Genomic DNA, 18,953 nt, shown 5'->3' with positions numbered 1-18,953 from the left:
TAATAGTGCACCCCACATATTGTACGTTACATTTGTCGCAATACAGGACTTATACTACATGGGTGGTATTGAAATTAATTAGAGACTTGATAGGAAAGGAGATGTTGTTAGATGAAGAAATTAGGGTAGAGGTGATCAACATTAAAGTGCATATAGTGCATCTGGTACTCTCACATTTATATGAGCTAGTATGTTGCAGCCATGTACTTTTATTTGAGACTGTTCTGGGAAAAAGGCTTGGAGAGATGCGGTTTCCTATTGTGGTGGAATTTCTGGCTACAAAATTGCAGCCTGTCTTTAGAATGTTTTTAAGAACATGATCTTTGTCTAGAATAGGTAAATAACGTTTTACAATGGATACAATGGATACAATTTGTCCTGACGAAGGAAGCGAAACGCGCGTCGAGGTGTTCCCCGGATTAGGTCTTCTTTTCATCATGTCCACCCCAGGTAATTAAGTGCTCATTTTTTTGATACAGATTTGCCTCTGCACTCCCACATATGGGTTATATGAGGTTTCTACGCCTACCCAGTTGATCATTCTAGACTTCTGATCTCCTGGGGGAATCTGTACTAGGATTATACATTTCCTTATCGCTATATGGTATATAGTATGACCATTTCTATGGGATACGGTGGACATTCCTATCCGGGGTGTTTTTAAATTATCTGTATTTTAAATGTTTGTATTTTGTGGGTAATGTTCTCCCTATTGGGACAATAAAGATATATTTTGGTACTCTTGCTGTTTATTTGAGATTATTTAAGCATCAGGTATATTTTTGGATCATTGTTCTGGGAAAAAGGCTTGGAGAGATGCGGTTTCCTATTGTGGTGGAATTTCTGGCTACAAAATTGCAGCCTGTCTTTAGAATGTTTTTAAGAACATGATCTTTGTCTAGAATAGGTAAATAACGTTTTACAATGGATACAATTTGTCCATATTCGTTGCTAAAAGGCGTAGAGAAGGTTAAAGTTTTATTATGATTTCTCTTGAAATGTTTGCATGATTTTTCTGGATATAGATATTGCGATCTGGATTTAACATTGACAATATTTTTAGCTCGGTTTAATTTTCGTTTTGAATAACCTCATGCCACAAGCCTAGTTCTTTTGGCACGTATATATTCTCCTATCGGGAAATTGTCTATGACGTGTTTTGGATGTGCACTAGATGCATGTAGAATTGAGTTTCCTGCAGTGGGTTTGGGATATAAACTGGTTGTGATGTTAGAATTTAAAGAATTTCCAGTTAATGTGATATCAAGAAAGGATAGCGATTTGGAATTCATATTGTGAGTGAAGATTAAATTGTCCTCATTGTCATTTATATACTTTACAAAATCATGGACTGATGTGTGAGAACCTGACCATATAATTAGAACATCGTCAATAAAGCGAGCATAATAATGGATGTCTTTGACAAATGGATTGAAATGATTGTAGATATACCGTTCCTCCCACCAAGACACATAGATATTTGCTAGTGAGGGTGAAAATTTAGCTCCCGTGGAGCATCCCAAGCATTGTGAGTAAAGAGCATTGTCGAATAAAAAATCATTGTATTTTAATAGGTATAAGGTGACACTTAAGATGTATTCCTTCAAATCATCTGTGTAGTTAGTATATTTATTTAGTTGATCGCTCAGAGCTATGATGGCCTTGTCATGAGGGATTGAAGAATATAGGGCAGTGATGTCACATGTTACCCAACAGAAAGTATCTAACCATTTTAAATTGTCCATGATTTGAAGGACATCTGTGCTATCTTTAATATAGCTAGGGGACCCTTTTACTAGAGGTTGCAGTTGGTTATCTAACCATTGCCCCAGTGTCTCATTGAGAGAGCCAATGCTAGCAACTATAGGTCTAAGGGGAGGTGGAAACATGTTCTGTGAATTTTGGGGAGAGCATGGAAAATGGGAATGATAGGGAATTCCTTATTTAAATATTTTTGTTCTTTTTCAGTTAGAATTCCTAAGGTGAAGCCTTCTTGTATAATGTTATATAATTTTGTTTTGAAAATATTGGTGAGATCTGACTGAATTTTTTTGTATGTGTTTCTATCATTCAATAATTCCATAATTGATTTTCTGTATAGCTCAGCATCCATCACTACTACAGACCCTCCCTTGTCTGCATTTTTTATGACTATGTTGCCAAATTCACTAAGTTCCTTCAAAGCTAAATTTTCCCCTCTAGTGAGATTATGAACTACATTCTTTTTATCCTTAAATAAAGATTTTAAAGCTTCCTCTACTGCTAGCTGGAAGTCATCCATTGCATTGGATCTAGAGGATAAGGGGTAAAGAGAAGTGTTAGACAAAAAGTTCTCAGTGTTGGGAGAGTTCAATAATTCAGTTGAGGCAGAGTTTTCCATCAGCAATGACTGTAAATTCATGATGGTCATCTGTTCTTCAAAAGTGGATTTTTCAAAGTCATTTCTTGGTGGAATATTATGACGTTCAGTTACTTGAGGGAGGGACTGGTCTCCTTCCAAAAAGTGTTTTTTGTTACCGTTAATAGGCGTACAAATTTATTCACATCAATCAAGGTTTGGTATAGATTAAAGTTCCCGGTTGGCACATAATTCAATCCTCTTTTTAGAATTTTTAGATGATTCGTGTTGAGTATATGTGCTGACAAGTTGACTACTGTATTGTCGTTATTCGTATCAGAATCATTATTGACTGTAAATTTCATTTTCATGGTGTTGTCACGTAATTCTATGTTATGGTCAATGGAGGTGTTTGGTAGATCCTTAGGCTGGGTTCACACGACCACATTAACGTCCGTAATGGACGGACGTATTTCGGCCGGAAGTCCCGGACCGAACTCAGTGCAGGGAGCCGGGTTCCTAGCATCATACTTATGTACGATGCTAGGAGTCCCTGCCTCTCTGCAGGACAACTGTCCCGTACTGTAATCATGTTTTCAGTACGGGACAGTAGTTCCACGGAGAGGCAGGGACTCCTAGCATCGTACATAACTATGATGCTAGGAGCCCGGCTCCCTGCACTGAGTTCGGTCCCGGACTTCCGCCCGAAATACGTCCGTCCATTACGGACGTTAATGTGGTCGTGTGAACCCAGCCTAATAGTGAAATATCTTGGTAAAGAAAGTTGATCCAGCGCTGCAGGTATATTGTTAAAAGGGAACGTGGTCCCACTTTTATTGTATCAAAAAGTTTAAAATTCAATGTCAGGTGCATATAGACCAAAATTTGGTGGGATCTCACTACATTACGAAATTACGTCATTAAGGAAATGATCCCACGAGGACTGCGTTTAAAGAAAATACCAACATTTGCATATTCCCCCAATTTCATAGTGGAGTGGAATAATACATTATCGAAGTGCTCTCTGAGTTTGATGAGTCTCATTATTGAACAAGAGGAACAGAAACTAGCAGAATTACAGGTGGACATCCAAACACTGAAGGAGGAAATACATAAATCTTCCACTTTACCTGATTTCAAGAATCTAGAAATGAGAACATCAAAATATTTGGAACAACTAGACAAATCGATAGCCGAGTCCAAAAAAAACAAATTTATGAGAGATATGAACGATTATACCAAAAATGAAGTGTACAATTGGAATCAACGTGAGAGTAACAGACAAGGAACAAAATCCATTCTCAAAAAACCAAGGAGGTTTAAAAGACGTAACTTCAGTCCCCACAGAGTGAGCTTCAGCTCAACGGAACTGGAAACCTCGGACGAAGCCACAGGAGGATCGGATATGGATTTTCCAACAAGTTCCCTCACACAGAGATTCAACTATAGAGAAACACGAAACATGTCAAAAAACGGGGAAAAAGGGGGGGCAGGAAACACAAATCCAGCCGAAAACATATTACCTCGAAAACTGAGGAATCAGAGGTACTGAATCCCACAAATATGGACGTTATCAACTTGTCCTCGACTATACTTACACAAGCCCAAACGGAGGTATTGAAGCTCGGGCTGAATTTCGTGCCAACCAAGGATTTCGACATTTTTTCTACATTATTGGATATAAACAAATTCATTAGGAATTTGACAATCAAAAGACACTTCTTACCTCAGACAGATACAAATACACTATCGGCGGTTATGGACATGTCACAAACTGAGAAGAACCAGAATGAATATCGACAATTTATGTTCCAGGAACAGATGACGCTCATCAATTTGGAAGAATTGACAGTGAACACAGAGAGAGAATCAATCTCAAAGTTGAAGGACTTTACGACATCTAACCCAACATTTTATCCCATCAATTCGAGAACTGAGTCCATGGACAAATTTCAGGCCACTATGGAAAGGGAATTACAACATCTACAAGAATCCAATAGAGAGGGTCAACACAAACACAATTTATCCTCTGCACAGAAAAAAGCCATTAAGACATTACAAGATAACAGGGACTTAGTCATACGTATGTCTGACAAAGGGGGCAGCGTGACAGTTTTAGATAGGGATACATACGACAAACAGATTATGGAATTGCTCATGGATGCAGAAACATACATAAAATTAGATCATAATCCAACCCAAAATTACCAGTTAAAATTAAAAGATCTACTAAACACTGGCTTATATAATGGAGTTATTTCACAAAAAGAATTAGATTATATACTAATCGAGCATCCTACTATACCAATTTTTCATGCACTGCCCAAAACCCACAAGGGCATAGTGCCACCCCCCATGCGCCCAATAGTGTCGGGTATTGGGTCTCTCACAGAGAGACTCTCCGAATGGCTCGATCTTTTATTACAACCCTTGGTGCAGAGGGTTCCAGGCCACCTTAGGGACACAAAAGACGTCCTCCAAATATTTTCTAAAAAAATCTGGACAGATAGTTTCAGCTGGCTGAGTTGTGATGTGATCGCATTATATACGAGTATACCGCACACAATTGCGGTTAAAGCCTTAAACTTTCATATATCGAAATATGGCACATATGATAAGCATCTACAAAATTTCGCTAATAATGCCCTCATTTTCCTTATGTCTCACAACTACTTCAAATTTAATGGTCAATATTATCTTCAGAAACGAGGAGTTTCTATGGGGGCTAAATTTTCACCATCATTAGCCAACCTCGTAATGGCTTGGTGGGAGGAGATCACTATTTTTTCCAATTCCAATCCTTTCAACAAATATATACACTGGTATGGCAGATACATCGATGACCTCCTACTCATATGGGAGGGAGATGTATCTGCCATACAGGATTTCCTCACATATCTCAATACTAATGAATTCAATCTGAGATTCACACACAAAACAGAAAAGGATGGTATCAACTTTTTAGATCTAAAGCTTGTTGCCAAAACAAATGAAGTAATACACTCAGAAATTTACAAAAAACCGATTACAGGCAATACCATATTACACGCTAGTTCAAACCATCCCAAACATACAATTACATCAATACCGGTAGGTGAATTCATAAGAGCAAAAAGAAACTGTAGTACAGCACATAGTTTTGAAAAAGAACAACAAAATATGAGCCAAAAACTGAGTAAACGAGGGTACAAGAAATGGATGTTAAATAGGGCTAAAGAAATAGTGAAGACCAAAGATAGACAGAATTTATTGTTGGACAAACAGAATGCAACTACAAATAAAATTAACATCAATAAAACAAGCAAAGAAATCCCTACATTAAGCTTGCAATATAGCAATCAATTTTCCACCATTAAAAATATGGTATAGAGATATATTCCACTACTGTATGAAGATAACAAATTGGAAGACATATTAAAACATGGATTTAGAATAGTAGCACGTAGAGGGTCAACTATAGGGAATACATTATCCCCCTCACTATTACCACCCAATATAACTAAAACAACATGGCTAGAGCAGCTGGGCTTTTACAAGTGTGGATCTCACCCATGCAAAATATGTAACTACACTAAAATGGTAAAGAGATTTGATGATTCTAGTGGCCAGCAAAGTTATCCTATAAAGTCATACATTAACTGTAACAGCGACTTTGTAATATATATAATAGAATGTACCAGTTGCAATCTGAAATATGTAGGGAGTACTTCTAGAAAGCTTAAAACAAGAATTTTAGAACATCTTGGTTACATTAGGAACCCGACAATTACCAACATATCCAATGCCGCACGACATTTTATCACTTGCCACGATAGAAACACCACATATTTGAAGACATATGCTATTGAAAGAATCAAAAATACTGTACGTGGAGGAGATCTCAAGAAGCCACTCCTGACTAGAGAGGCCTTTTGGATATTCAATCTCAAAACAAGGTTTCCGCACGGACTCAATCTAAGAAGGGAATTAATGTTTTTATATTAATTTGCTGGGAGTTAATCTAAATTCCCGTTTGGAGAAATAAGGTGCTCATAAGCATCTTCTATAACACACAGAGAGAATAAAATCTGTCAACATCTTACAGGGACTTATATCAAATAATTCTCCCCCCAAACATTAAAAACTTTTCCACTTAAAAACACCGACAGATTCACCTATATAGCTTTGTATCAAATACGAACAGTGCACGATATTTATTGCTATGCATGAGCCTATTATCAGCTATATATTATATAATGAATATATTCCAACTAGGCCACAACAATTTACATCGGTGTACACTATTATATGAAGTAAGATTCAAGTTGAAATACTTCTATCCAATGGGGGATTGTCAATCCGTCCGGTTCTATCTTCATTATAATTGTAGTTCAAAATATTGGTTTCATATTTCCACCAAATGCGTTTAAGTTGTGAGTACATTAATACACAAATTCCGCAAGGATAAGTGACAGTCAAAACAGGGTATATATATGATAATTTACCAAATAATGTTTATACATGAATGTTCAGGGACAAACATTAAATGCATGTCAGTGATATAGCAGCTATATTTATACTTGTGCATAACATTACCCTTTCCTTCAACTATGAGGACAGAATTAGTAATATCTCTTACCCAAAATGTATTAAAATATATGTATGTATACTATTTTCCACCTCTTTCTAGAGAGAATAATGTTGTAACAATACAACATAAATCCAATTGCTCATTTTACATTCTTAGTTGCAATATTGAAGATTTATTCTTTTTTATTATGTCAGACATGATTAGATTTCTACCGATCATGTGTTGGACCTTGCAAGCCCGTTTTTTTTTTTTAATGTCTCTCTTTTTCTTTTGAAATGTTTATTTTTTTTATGTGACTTTCTTATTTCAAAACAAGATGTAACATAGGTTCTAGCCTAGGAGCCATTCACACGCAGGCACACAAGCCCAACGGGAGTCAAATAGTACTTATATCCAATGTGGATTATTGAAATCGCGGTTCTAACGCGGTTCTTTGGGAAGCCGCAGCTATCTAGAAGTCTGCTTAATACATCTGAGGGGACCTTTAAACTGTAACTTAATATAGCAAACAAACAATAAAATGTTTGATACAGAGAACAAAAGAATACAGTTTATATCATGGTTCCTGCATATAATATCAAGAGTTTTTTTTAACTCTAAGCAGTAAACATTACACCCAGAGAACAAGAGGCAGGACAGCCCAGTTTTCTGTTGGTTTAAAAATGTACAAGCTGCTAGCAATCAATTAATCTGAAAGGCTTCCCAGCTCCACCCTGCAAAATCGAATATATAGACTCATAGTCTTGGGTTCTAGTGAGTGAATGGATGCCATGACTAAGAGCACTTGCCGTGCTTGAAACGCGTAGGCGCTCCTATACCTACCAACTTCTGCCTTGATGCCTATATGCACCTGACATTGAATTTTAAACTTTTTGATACAATAAAAGTGGGACCACGTTCCCTTTTAACAATATACCTGCAGCGCTGGATCAACTTTCTTTACCTCTATTCTTTGCCGTGGACCGTTGCGGAGATCCAAGCGAGGCCAAGGTGTCGGGCGGTGAACTGGTGAGCTGGAGGTTTCCTCCCCCCTTTCTTGTATACTGCGGTCATATCTCTCGTGCTTACCAGTCTATACAACAAGAGTAACTGAATGTAGTGTATATTGTTCAGCTGAACAGCAGGCAATCACAGTTACTATTCAAGGCAGTATTTCTCATGTTATATCGAGTAACCTGAAATAAAGAAAACTAAAGTCATTTGGCTACTATTCAAGTCAATCAAGTGGAAATAGTAATACCAACTATCATGTCACAAAACCAGCAGAGCTCGAGAGCGGAATTAGCAGCCTCGGTCTTCTCAGACAATGGTGATAAATATAATGTGGATACATCACTACAAAACCTATTTAGAGAACTAGAAAAAGTGTCGACGCAAGAGACCAAAATTTGGTGGGATCTCACTACATTACGAAATTACGTCATTAAGGAAATGATCCCACGAGGACTGCGTTTAAAGAAAATACCAACATTTGCATATTCCCCCAATTTCATAGTGGAGTGGAATAATACATTATCGAAGTGCTCTCTGAGTTTGATGAGTCTCATTATTGAACAAGAGGAACAGAAACTAGCAGAATTACAGGTGGACATCCAAACACTGAAGGAGGAAATACATAAATCTTCCACTTTACCTGATTTCAAGAATCTAGAAATGAGAACATCAAAATATTTGGAACAACTAGACAAATCGATAGCCGAGTCCAAAAAAAACAAATTTATGAGAGATATGAACGATTATACCAAAAATGAAGTGTACAATTGGAATCAACGTGAGAGTAACAGACAAGGAACAAAATCCATTCTCAAAAAACCAAGGAGGTTTAAAAGACGTAACTTCAGTCCCCACAGAGTGAGCTTCAGCTCAACGGAACTGGAAACCTCGGACGAAGCCACAGGAGGATCGGATATGGATTTTCCAACAAGTTCCCTCACACAGAGATTCAACTATAGAGAAACACGAAACATGTCAAAAAACGGGGAAAAAGGGGGGGCAGGAAACACAAATCCAGCCGAAAACATATTACCTCGAAAACTGAGGAATCAGAGGTACTGAATCCCACAAATATGGACGTTATCAACTTGTCCTCGACTATACTTACACAAGCCCAAACGGAGGTATTGAAGCTCGGGCTGAATTTCGTGCCAACCAAGGATTTCAACATTTTTTCTACATTATTGGATATAAACAAATTCATTAGGAATTTGACAATCAAAAGACACTTCTTACCTCAGACAGATACAAATACACTATCGGCGGTTATGGACATGTCACAAACTGAGAAGAACCAGAATGAATATCGACAATTTATGTTCCAGGAACAGATGACGCTCATCAATTTGGAAGAATTGACAGTGAACACAGAGAGAGAATCAATCTCAAAGTTGAAGGACTTTACGACATCTAACCCAACATTTTATCCCATCAATTCGAGAACTGAGTCCATGGACAAATTTCAGGCCACTATGGAAAGGGAATTACAACATCTACAAGAATCCAATAGAGAGGGTCAACACAAACACAATTTATCCTCTGCACAGAAAAAAGCCATTAAGACATTACAAGATAACAGGGACTTAGTCATACGTATGTCTGACAAAGGGGGCAGCGTGACAGTTTTAGATAGGGATACATACGACAAACAGATTATGGAATTGCTCATGGATGCAGAAACATACATAAAATTAGATCATAATCCAACCCAAAATTACCAGTTAAAATTAAAAGATCTACTAAACACTGGCTTATATAATGGAGTTATTTCACAAAAAGAATTAGATTATATACTAATCGAGCATCCTACTATACCAATTTTTCATGCACTGCCCAAAACCCACAAGGGCATAGTGCCACCCCCCATGCGCCCAATAGTGTCGGGTATTGGGTCTCTCACAGAGAGACTCTGCGAATGGCTCGATCTTTTATTACAACCCTTGGTGCAGAGGGTTCCAGGCCACCTTAGGGACACAAAAGACGTCCTCCAAATATTTTCTAAAAAAATCTGGACAGATAGTTTCAGCTGGCTGAGTTGTGATGTGATCGCATTATATACGAGTATACCGCACACAATTGCGGTTAAAGCCTTAAACTTTCATATATCGAAATATGGCACATATGATAAGCATCTACAAAATTTCGCTAATAATGCCCTCATTTTCCTTATGTCTCACAACTACTTCAAATTTAATGGTCAATATTATCTTCAGAAACGAGGAGTTTCTATGGGGGCTAAATTTTCACCATCATTAGCCAACCTCGTAATGGCTTGGTGGGAGGAGATCACTATTTTTTCCAATTCCAATCCTTTCAACAAATATATACACTGGTATGGCAGATACATCGATGACCTCCTACTCATATGGGAGGGAGATGTATCTGCCATACAGGATTTCCTCACATATCTCAATACTAATGAATTCAATCTGAGATTCACACACAAAACAGAAAAGGATGGTATCAACTTTTTAGATCTAAAGCTTGTTGCCAAAACAAATGAAGTAATACACTCAGAAATTTACAAAAAACCGATTACAGGCAATACCATATTACACGCTAGTTCAAACCATCCCAAACATACAATTACATCAATACCGGTAGGTGAATTCATAAGAGCAAAAAGAAACTGTAGTACAGCACATAGTTTTGAAAAAGAACAACAAAATATGAGCCAAAAACTGAGTAAACGAGGGTACAAGAAATGGATGTTAAATAGGGCTAAAGAAATAGTGAAGACCAAAGATAGACAGAATTTATTGTTGGACAAACAGAATGCAACTACAAATAAAATTAACATCAATAAAACAAGCAAAGAAATCCCTACATTAAGCTTGCAATATAGCAATCAATTTTCCACCATTAAAAATATGGTATAGAGATATATTCCACTACTGTATGAAGATAACAAATTGGAAGACATATTAAAACATGGATTTAGAATAGTAGCACGTAGAGGGTCAACTATAGGGAATACATTATCCCCCTCACTATTACCACCCAATATAACTAAAACAACATGGCTAGAGCAGCTGGGCTTTTACAAGTGTGGATCTCACCCATGCAAAATATGTAACTACACTAAAATGGTAAAGAGATTTGATGATTCTAGTGGCCAGCAAAGTTATCCTATAAAGTCATACATTAACTGTAACAGCGACTTTGTAATATATATAATAGAATGTACCAGTTGCAATCTGAACTATGTAGGGAGTACTTCTAGAAAGCTTAAAACAAGAATTTTAGAACATCTTGGTTACATTAGGAACCCGACAATTACCAACATATCCAATGCCGCACGACATTTTATCACTTGCCACGATAGAAACACCACATATTTGAAGACATATGCTATTGAAAGAATCAAAAATACTGTACGTGGAGGAGATCTCAAGAAGCCACTCCTGACTAGAGAGGCCTTTTGGATATTCAATCTCAAAACAAGGTTTCCGCACGGACTCAATCTAAGAAGGGAATTAATGTTTTTATATTAATTTGCTGGGAGTTAATCTAAATTCCCGTTTGGAGAAATAAGGTGCTCATAAGCATCTTCTATAACACACAGAGAGAATAAAATCTGTCAACATCTTACAGGGACTTATATCAAATAATTCTCCCCCCAAACATTAAAAACTTTTCCACTTAAAAACACCGACAGATTCACCTATATAGCTTTGTATCAAATACGAACAGTGCACGATATTTATTGCTATGCATGAGCCTATTATCAGCTATATATTATATAATGAATATATTCCAACTAGGCCACAACAATTTACATCGGTGTACACTATTATATGAAGTAAGATTCAAGTTGAAATACTTCTATCCAATGGGGGATTGTCAATCCGTCCGGTTCTATCTTCATTATAATTGTAGTTCAAAATATTGGTTTCATATTTCCACCAAATGCGTTTAAGTTGTGAGTACATTAATACACAAATTCCGCAAGGATAAGTGACAGTCAAAACAGGGTATATATATGATAATTTACCAAATAATGTTTATACATGAATGTTCAGGGACAAACATTAAATGCATGTCAGTGATATAGCAGCTATATTTATACTTGTGCATAACATTACCCTTTCCTTCAACTATGAGGACAGAATTAGTAATATCTCTTACCCAAAATGTATTAAAATATATGTATGTATACTATTTTCCACCTCTTTCTAGAGAGAATAATGTTGTAACAATACAACATAAATCCAATTGCTCATTTTACATTCTTAGTTGCAATATTGAAGATTTATTCTTTTTTATTATGTCAGACATGATTAGATTTCTACCGATCATGTGTTGGACCTTGCAAGCCCGTTTTTTTTTTTTAATGTCTCTCTTTTTCTTTTGAAATGTTTATTTTTTTTATGTGACTTTCTTATTTCAAAACAAGATGTAACATAGGTTCTAGCCTAGGAGCCATTCACACGCAGGCACACAAGCCCAACGGGAGTCAAATAGTACTTATATCCAATGTGGATTATTGAAATCGCGGTTCTAACGCGGTTCTTTGGGAAGCCGCAGCTATCTAGAAGTCTGCTTAATACATCTGAGGGGACCTTTAAACTGTAACTTAATATAGCAAACAAACAATAAAATGTTTGATACAGAGAACAAAAGAATACAGTTTATATCATGGTTCCTGCATATAATATCAAGAGTTTTTTTTAACTCTAAGCAGTAAACATTACACCCAGAGAACAAGAGGCAGGACAGCCCAGTTTTCTGTTGGTTTAAAAATGTACAAGCTGCTAGCAATCAATTAATCTGAAAGGCTTCCCAGCTCCACCCTGCAAAATCGAATATATAGACTCATAGTCTTGGGTTCTAGTGAGTGAATGGATGCCATGACTAAGAGCACTTGCCGTGCTTGAAACGCGTAGGCGCTCCTATACCTACCAACTTCTGCCTTGATGCCTATATGCACCTGACATTGAATTTTAAACTTTTTGATACAATAAAAGTGGGACCACGTTCCCTTTTAACAATATACCTGCAGCGCTGGATCAACTTTCTTTACCTCTATTCTTTGCCGTGGACCGTTGCGGAGATCCGAGCGAGGCCAAGGTGTCGGGCGGTGAACTGGTGAGCTGGAGGTTTCCTCCCCCCTTTCCAGTGAAATATCTTGTCTTTATTTATATATGGATAAATTACTTTTGGTTTCTTCTCCTTGGATACCTGCTGATTCTTCTGGGCATTCCTTCTTGATCTTCTGGTACGTTTCTGTACCTGCTTTGTTCTAAAAAAGAGGTAGTAGATGTTCCATTTGGATCTGACGTCTGTACTTTTGTTCTAGATGATACTGAAGATTTTCTGGGAGTCTCAGCTGCCATAATTCCTGAATAACTGTCAGAATCTGATACTAGATCCATTGAGTCATATTCTGAGGATGAGAAGTTAACTCTATTGGTATGTTTTCTCAATTTGCTGTCATGGTTTCGCTTTTTAAAAAGGGATTGTAATCCTGCGTTTTGTTTGCGTTTTTTTTTTCCCAAGTATAGATTCAGTTTTCTTAATGTCTCTTTCAAATTTGTTGCGTTTTACTTTCATAATATCATCCTCAAGTAGAGCAATATTTTCTTTTACTTTTTTGTTGAGCTCTTCATAGTTAGTTAAATGGTTGAGGTTTGTTAAACAAATTCTGGTTTCTTTTATTGTACAGTAGACTCTACATCATGTAATTTACACTTTTCATGTTTGATGACTAGTTTCATCAATTTAATTGATGCATCACTTAGAATATCATTCCATTCCGAGCTGAACTGAGCATTATAGATAGTGGTGGGTGTTTTGTTATAAACCATATTATCTGTCTAACATTGTTTCAGCAAAAATGATTTGTAAAATGTTTTAAGAAGAATACCACACGATGTCATGCAAATTTAATTGATTACATATATGAAATAGTTAACTTTTAAGGCCCACCTACAGGAAGTCACCTGACTCATGATACTTACTATAAATATGTGAACTCATTTGCAATATACTAAGCTATGATTAAGGACCTTATTGGTCTGAAACGCGTAAGCGTGGTCCCGGGATTTTTGTTTTAACCTCTTTGTTTTAAACATGACCTAATAAACCATTTAACTTTTATATCGAGTGCTGAATACATCTTCATCATTTACCTCCATTACCTCAATTTTTTTATTGTTCACCTTGTTATATGAAAAATGGGAAAAGAAGGAATTAAACTTACGCTATTCTTCTTTCCTATAGTCCAAGCAGCAGCACAGAAACCAATAGGTTAATTCCCCATGGCTGGTAGGACAGGTGAAAATAAACAATAAATCAATTAACCCCTTAAGGACCTGGACTAGTTGTCACGTTCAGGATGCAGCCCCATTTTTCAAATCTGACATGTGTCACTTTATGTGGTAATAACTTTGGAATGCTTTTACCTATGCAAGCGATTCTGAGAGTGTTTTCTCGTGACACATTAGACTTTATTTCGCTGGTAAAATTTTGTAGATACATTCAGTATCTAATTGTGAAAAACACCAAAATTTAGCAAAAAAATTGCAAAAATTAGCATTTTTCTACATTTAAGTGTATCTGCTTGTAAGACAGGCAGTTATACCACACAAAATAGTTGCTAATTAACATCCCCCATATGTCTATTTTAGATTCGCATAGTTTTTTTTAACATCTTTTTATTTTTCTAGGATGTTAAAAGGATTTAGCAGAAATTTCTCACATTTTCAAGAAAATGGATTTTGGGGCCTTCTTTTTATTAGAATATATTTTAGGCACCATGTCAGGTTTGAAGAGGTCTTGTGGGGCCAAAACAGTGGTCACACCCCCAAAAATACATAATTTGGCAAACTACACCCCTCAAGGAATTTATCGAGGGGTATAGTCAGTATTTTGAACCCACCGTTTTTTTGCTCAATTTAGTGGAATGAGGCCGTGAAAATGAAAATCTAATTTTTTTCCAATAAAATGTAGAAATTTCCCATTTTTACAAGGCACAAAGGAAAAAACACACCCCTAACATTTGAACAGCTATTTCTCACAATTACGGCAATACCCCATATGTAGTTATAAACTGCTGTTTGGAAACACCGCAGGGCTCAGAAGGGAAGGAGCACCATTTGGCTTTTGGAGCTCAAGTTTTGCCCAAATGGTTTTCGGAGGCCATGTCACATTTGCAAAGCCCCTAAGGGACCAAAACCGTGGAAACACCCAAAAGTGACCCCCATTTGGGAAACTACACCCTTCAAGGAATTAATCGAGGGATATAGTGAGCATTGAAAGGAATGGCTAATTGATGGTACTTTCGGGCGAAAAGCTGGTAGAGTTCTACTCTCCCTGGGAAAAAGGATAAATATGGTTCTTTACATGCCAGGGCCTGGATATCGCGTATCCTTTTCGCAGATGTAATTGCAGTCAGAAAAAACACCTTGTACGTTAGCATCTTCAGATCCAGATCATGTAAGGGCTCAAAAGGGAAACGTGTAAGCGCTCTTAAGACCAGTGGATGGTTCCAGCTAGGATATGGCTCTAGAACCCTTTATCTGAGCCTCCTGGTCGCTCGTCTATGAATCTCTTCACTAGAAATTCTTTGACCCAAGACTTTCCTGACCAGGATGACAAAGCTGATAGAGAGCTTGGCTTTAACCCCTGGTCAAATCTGGCTTGAAGAAATGACAGGATATCAGACACTGAAGATTCATGTTCTGTTTTTCCCTGATTGACTGCCCACCTTTTGAAGGTTACCACTTCTCTTCTGTAGATCTTGGCAGTCGCATGACCTCTGGGCTGCATCAACGTTTCTATCACCAAGACTCACAGTCCGAGTTCATTCAATATGGGCCAGTTAACTTCCAAGCTATTAGTCTGAGAATCTTGACATTCGGACAGCATAGTTTGTCTTGTAACAACAGGTCTGTGTGGTGAGGCAATGTCACGATTCTGGGGTATGTGGACCCACTAGGCCGCTGACCAAACAAGAGTCAATGGAATGTCTAAGCCCAAGAGTACCTGTATGAAAGTCCAGAAAGACACAAGGTGTAGCAGATGCTTTGGCACAGATGATGCTTGGCATGGCAGCTGATGCTTAGTGTGGCAGATGACACCCGACGTGGCAAATGACACTGGATATGGTAGATGACACTGGACGTAGCAGTTGACACAAACACAGCTCCAACACTAGACTTCAGCTCAGGAACAAACACAGTTTCTGGATACACGATACGGGAAGCAGGATACGGGAACACAGGGAACGGAATACAACTAAGAGACCATTTGCTTAACTAACATGGGTAGACAACAACAATGCTCAGGCAAGGACGAGGGCAGAGCCCTTTTTATATTACAAGGTGTGTTGGAATTGGGTAGGGAACAAAAAGGTGTGTGCGCTGGCCCTTTAAGGCCAGGGACGAGTGGGCGCACCTTAGAATTTACTATAGGACAGTGCGGCCGCGTGTGCTGGCGTGTCCGGGGAGAGAGACGCCGAAAAGAGTGCAGAGGTCTACGGTCGCTGGCAGGTGAAAGAAGCCGACTGTCCGCGACCGCGGCCATTACAGGCAGTTCCCAAAGATTGCCCTTGGACATCTGGATTAGCCTGGGAAACCATACCTGTTTTGGCCAAAAGGGTATGATTACTTTTATTAAAACTGATCTTCCCGAATCTTCGTTAGCACCCTCATAATCATTGGAATCGGTGGAAAGATGTATGCCAACCTGAAGGTCCATCTGATTGAAAAGGCGTCTAGTGCCAGCGGTCTGTTGTGGCAAAACAGGGAGCAGAAATGTGAGCAATTCCTGTTGGCGCGAGTCGCCATCAGATCTATCACTGGTCTCCCCATTCCCCAGACTATCTGGTTGAAAACATCTGGATTCAGTTCCCTGGAATGGCTTGGTGACAACTGAGTCTGTCTTGCCAGACATTGTTGACCCCTCTGGTGTGGATTGCCACTAGATCTTGAACATGGACCTCTGCGCTGTCCCTTGCGGGGGTTTTAGGGTGAGGAACAGGGAGATTCCTTCGATTTTGTACCCCAGTTCAGCCTGTGCCAAACAGATTGGAGTACAAGGATTCACTTGTTTGGTGAGAGTTGTAACAGAGAGAAGTAGAACAAAGGGATAGACTTCCCATAAACAGTTAAAATAGGGGGCACAAGGAGCAACCACCAAACAATTGTTCAGAGGGACATTATACTATGCCCAGCATCCAGCTGAATAGGACATGCGAGCGGAGAATTGTGGGTGGAGCCCCGTCTGGTAGCTGCTGATTGGCCGAGAATAGTTGTCAGACACACTGACAAACTCTCAGAGCTCCACCCAAATGTCCTTTCCAGCTGAACACAGGTCTGAGTAAATAACTCCCTCTAGAGGACATTATAGCGGACACGATATCCTGTAACAGTATATGTCCTTATTTTATATGCCTAACCCATCACAGAAGGGTAATAAACAAAATGTAATTCAGCACAGATCATAACATTTTTATACATTTCTTACATTTTTATCACTTTCTTTCTTGGACAGCAACAATTAATTTGTGTCTTATATACATTTCGATTAATACTGCATTCTAACTAAAAGCTATACGTGTCATTCACATTGTATTTCTTCATATTACAACCCTCGTTGTCTGGGTGATGTTTCACATGAGTATATACTGCCCTCTACTGTTCCATAACAGAGCGGCACTTATGGATTGAAACATACAGTACTGCGCTATATAATTCCACAACCAGCATGTATAATAAGAATAATCACTAGCTATTTAACCCTTAAAGGTGCAGCAAATTTTTCTATATTTGATTTGCTGCATTCCGAGAATCATAATGTATGTATATTTTTTTTGCTGTGTGGTGTTATATTTTGCAGGACGAGTTGTATTTTCCAGTGGTACCATTTTAGCCTCTGTTAGACCAATCTATCAGCACACCACGATCGGGGTGGTGACGCATCTGGGAAACAAAATGAGCCCCCTCTGTATAGAAAGTGCGTTGGTCACTTTTTATGTGGTATGTAAGTTATAGCCAACTCTCGCGGGTGATAGTGCAACCACAGCTTCTGCCATCATCACTGCGCTGTACATGTATGGCACTCGGCAGCGTAATCTTATAATAAAAAACTAGCTGATGCAGAACCTTTGCAGGAATAAAAGAGGTTCTGTAGCAGCTAGGTTTTTTACAATAAGGCATATTGTGCCTCGTGCAATAATTTATAGGAACATTAAAATTCATCTTATAGTGTATCCCATAAAGGGATTTACATTATTTATTAATCTGTATTATTACACTGGAATGTAATGGCATATATCTATAAAAACGAATTACAACCGGCAATATGGATAGTCCTTCAATGCCCCTGGACTGTCTGCCCATTGTAGGCATGGCATCCCTGTGAGTGTTACACTGCAATAAGTATTGACCACGATTGTACATGTGGTCCATTGGAGAGGATACGGGCCTGAAGAGAGGACTTGGGTACCCGCCCGGGATGTTCACGCTGGGGTATTGATCAGGAAGTTCCACCTTCGTTTCCCCAATAAACCAGGTCCACTTAGAAAGGGTCCGGTGGCCCCTCATAAAAGGGGGGTACTGTAAAGCATCTGCCAGGCACAACTTCTGTGTATACTCCCATAGGTAATCAGTCTGCACCTGAGTCTGTGTCTCTGAGACTGACTCCATCTTCCACCACTCAGGATGGCAGGCTTAGGAGTGGGAGAGCCTATCGCAGCCTGGCCAGACGGCGCTAGCTCCCGCCCTCTGTCTATTTATACCTGCCTTTCATGTTCCTCCTTTGCTTGTGATTCTTCTCGTGTGGTTTCCTGGCCCAGCTACAGCTTCTAACTATTTGATCCTGCTCCATACTGACCCTGGCTTACTGACTACTCTCCTGCTCTGCGTTTGGTACCTCGTGCACTCCTGGTTTTGACTCGGCTTGTTCACCATTCTTGTTGCTCACGGTGTTGCTGTGGGCAACTGCCCCTTTCCCTTTGCTTTGTGTTCCCTTGTCTGTTTGTCTCGTGCACTTACTGAGCGTAGGGACCGCCGCCAAGTTGTACCCCGTCGCCTAGGGCGGGTCGTTGCA

This window comes from Rhinoderma darwinii, chromosome 1 (assembly GCF_050947455.1).
Source record: "Rhinoderma darwinii isolate aRhiDar2 chromosome 1, aRhiDar2.hap1, whole genome shotgun sequence".
Lineage (NCBI taxonomy): Eukaryota > Metazoa > Chordata > Amphibia > Anura > Rhinodermatidae > Rhinoderma > Rhinoderma darwinii.
The sequence above is the reverse complement of the archived record's forward strand: the minus strand, read 5'-3'. Positions refer to the sequence as shown.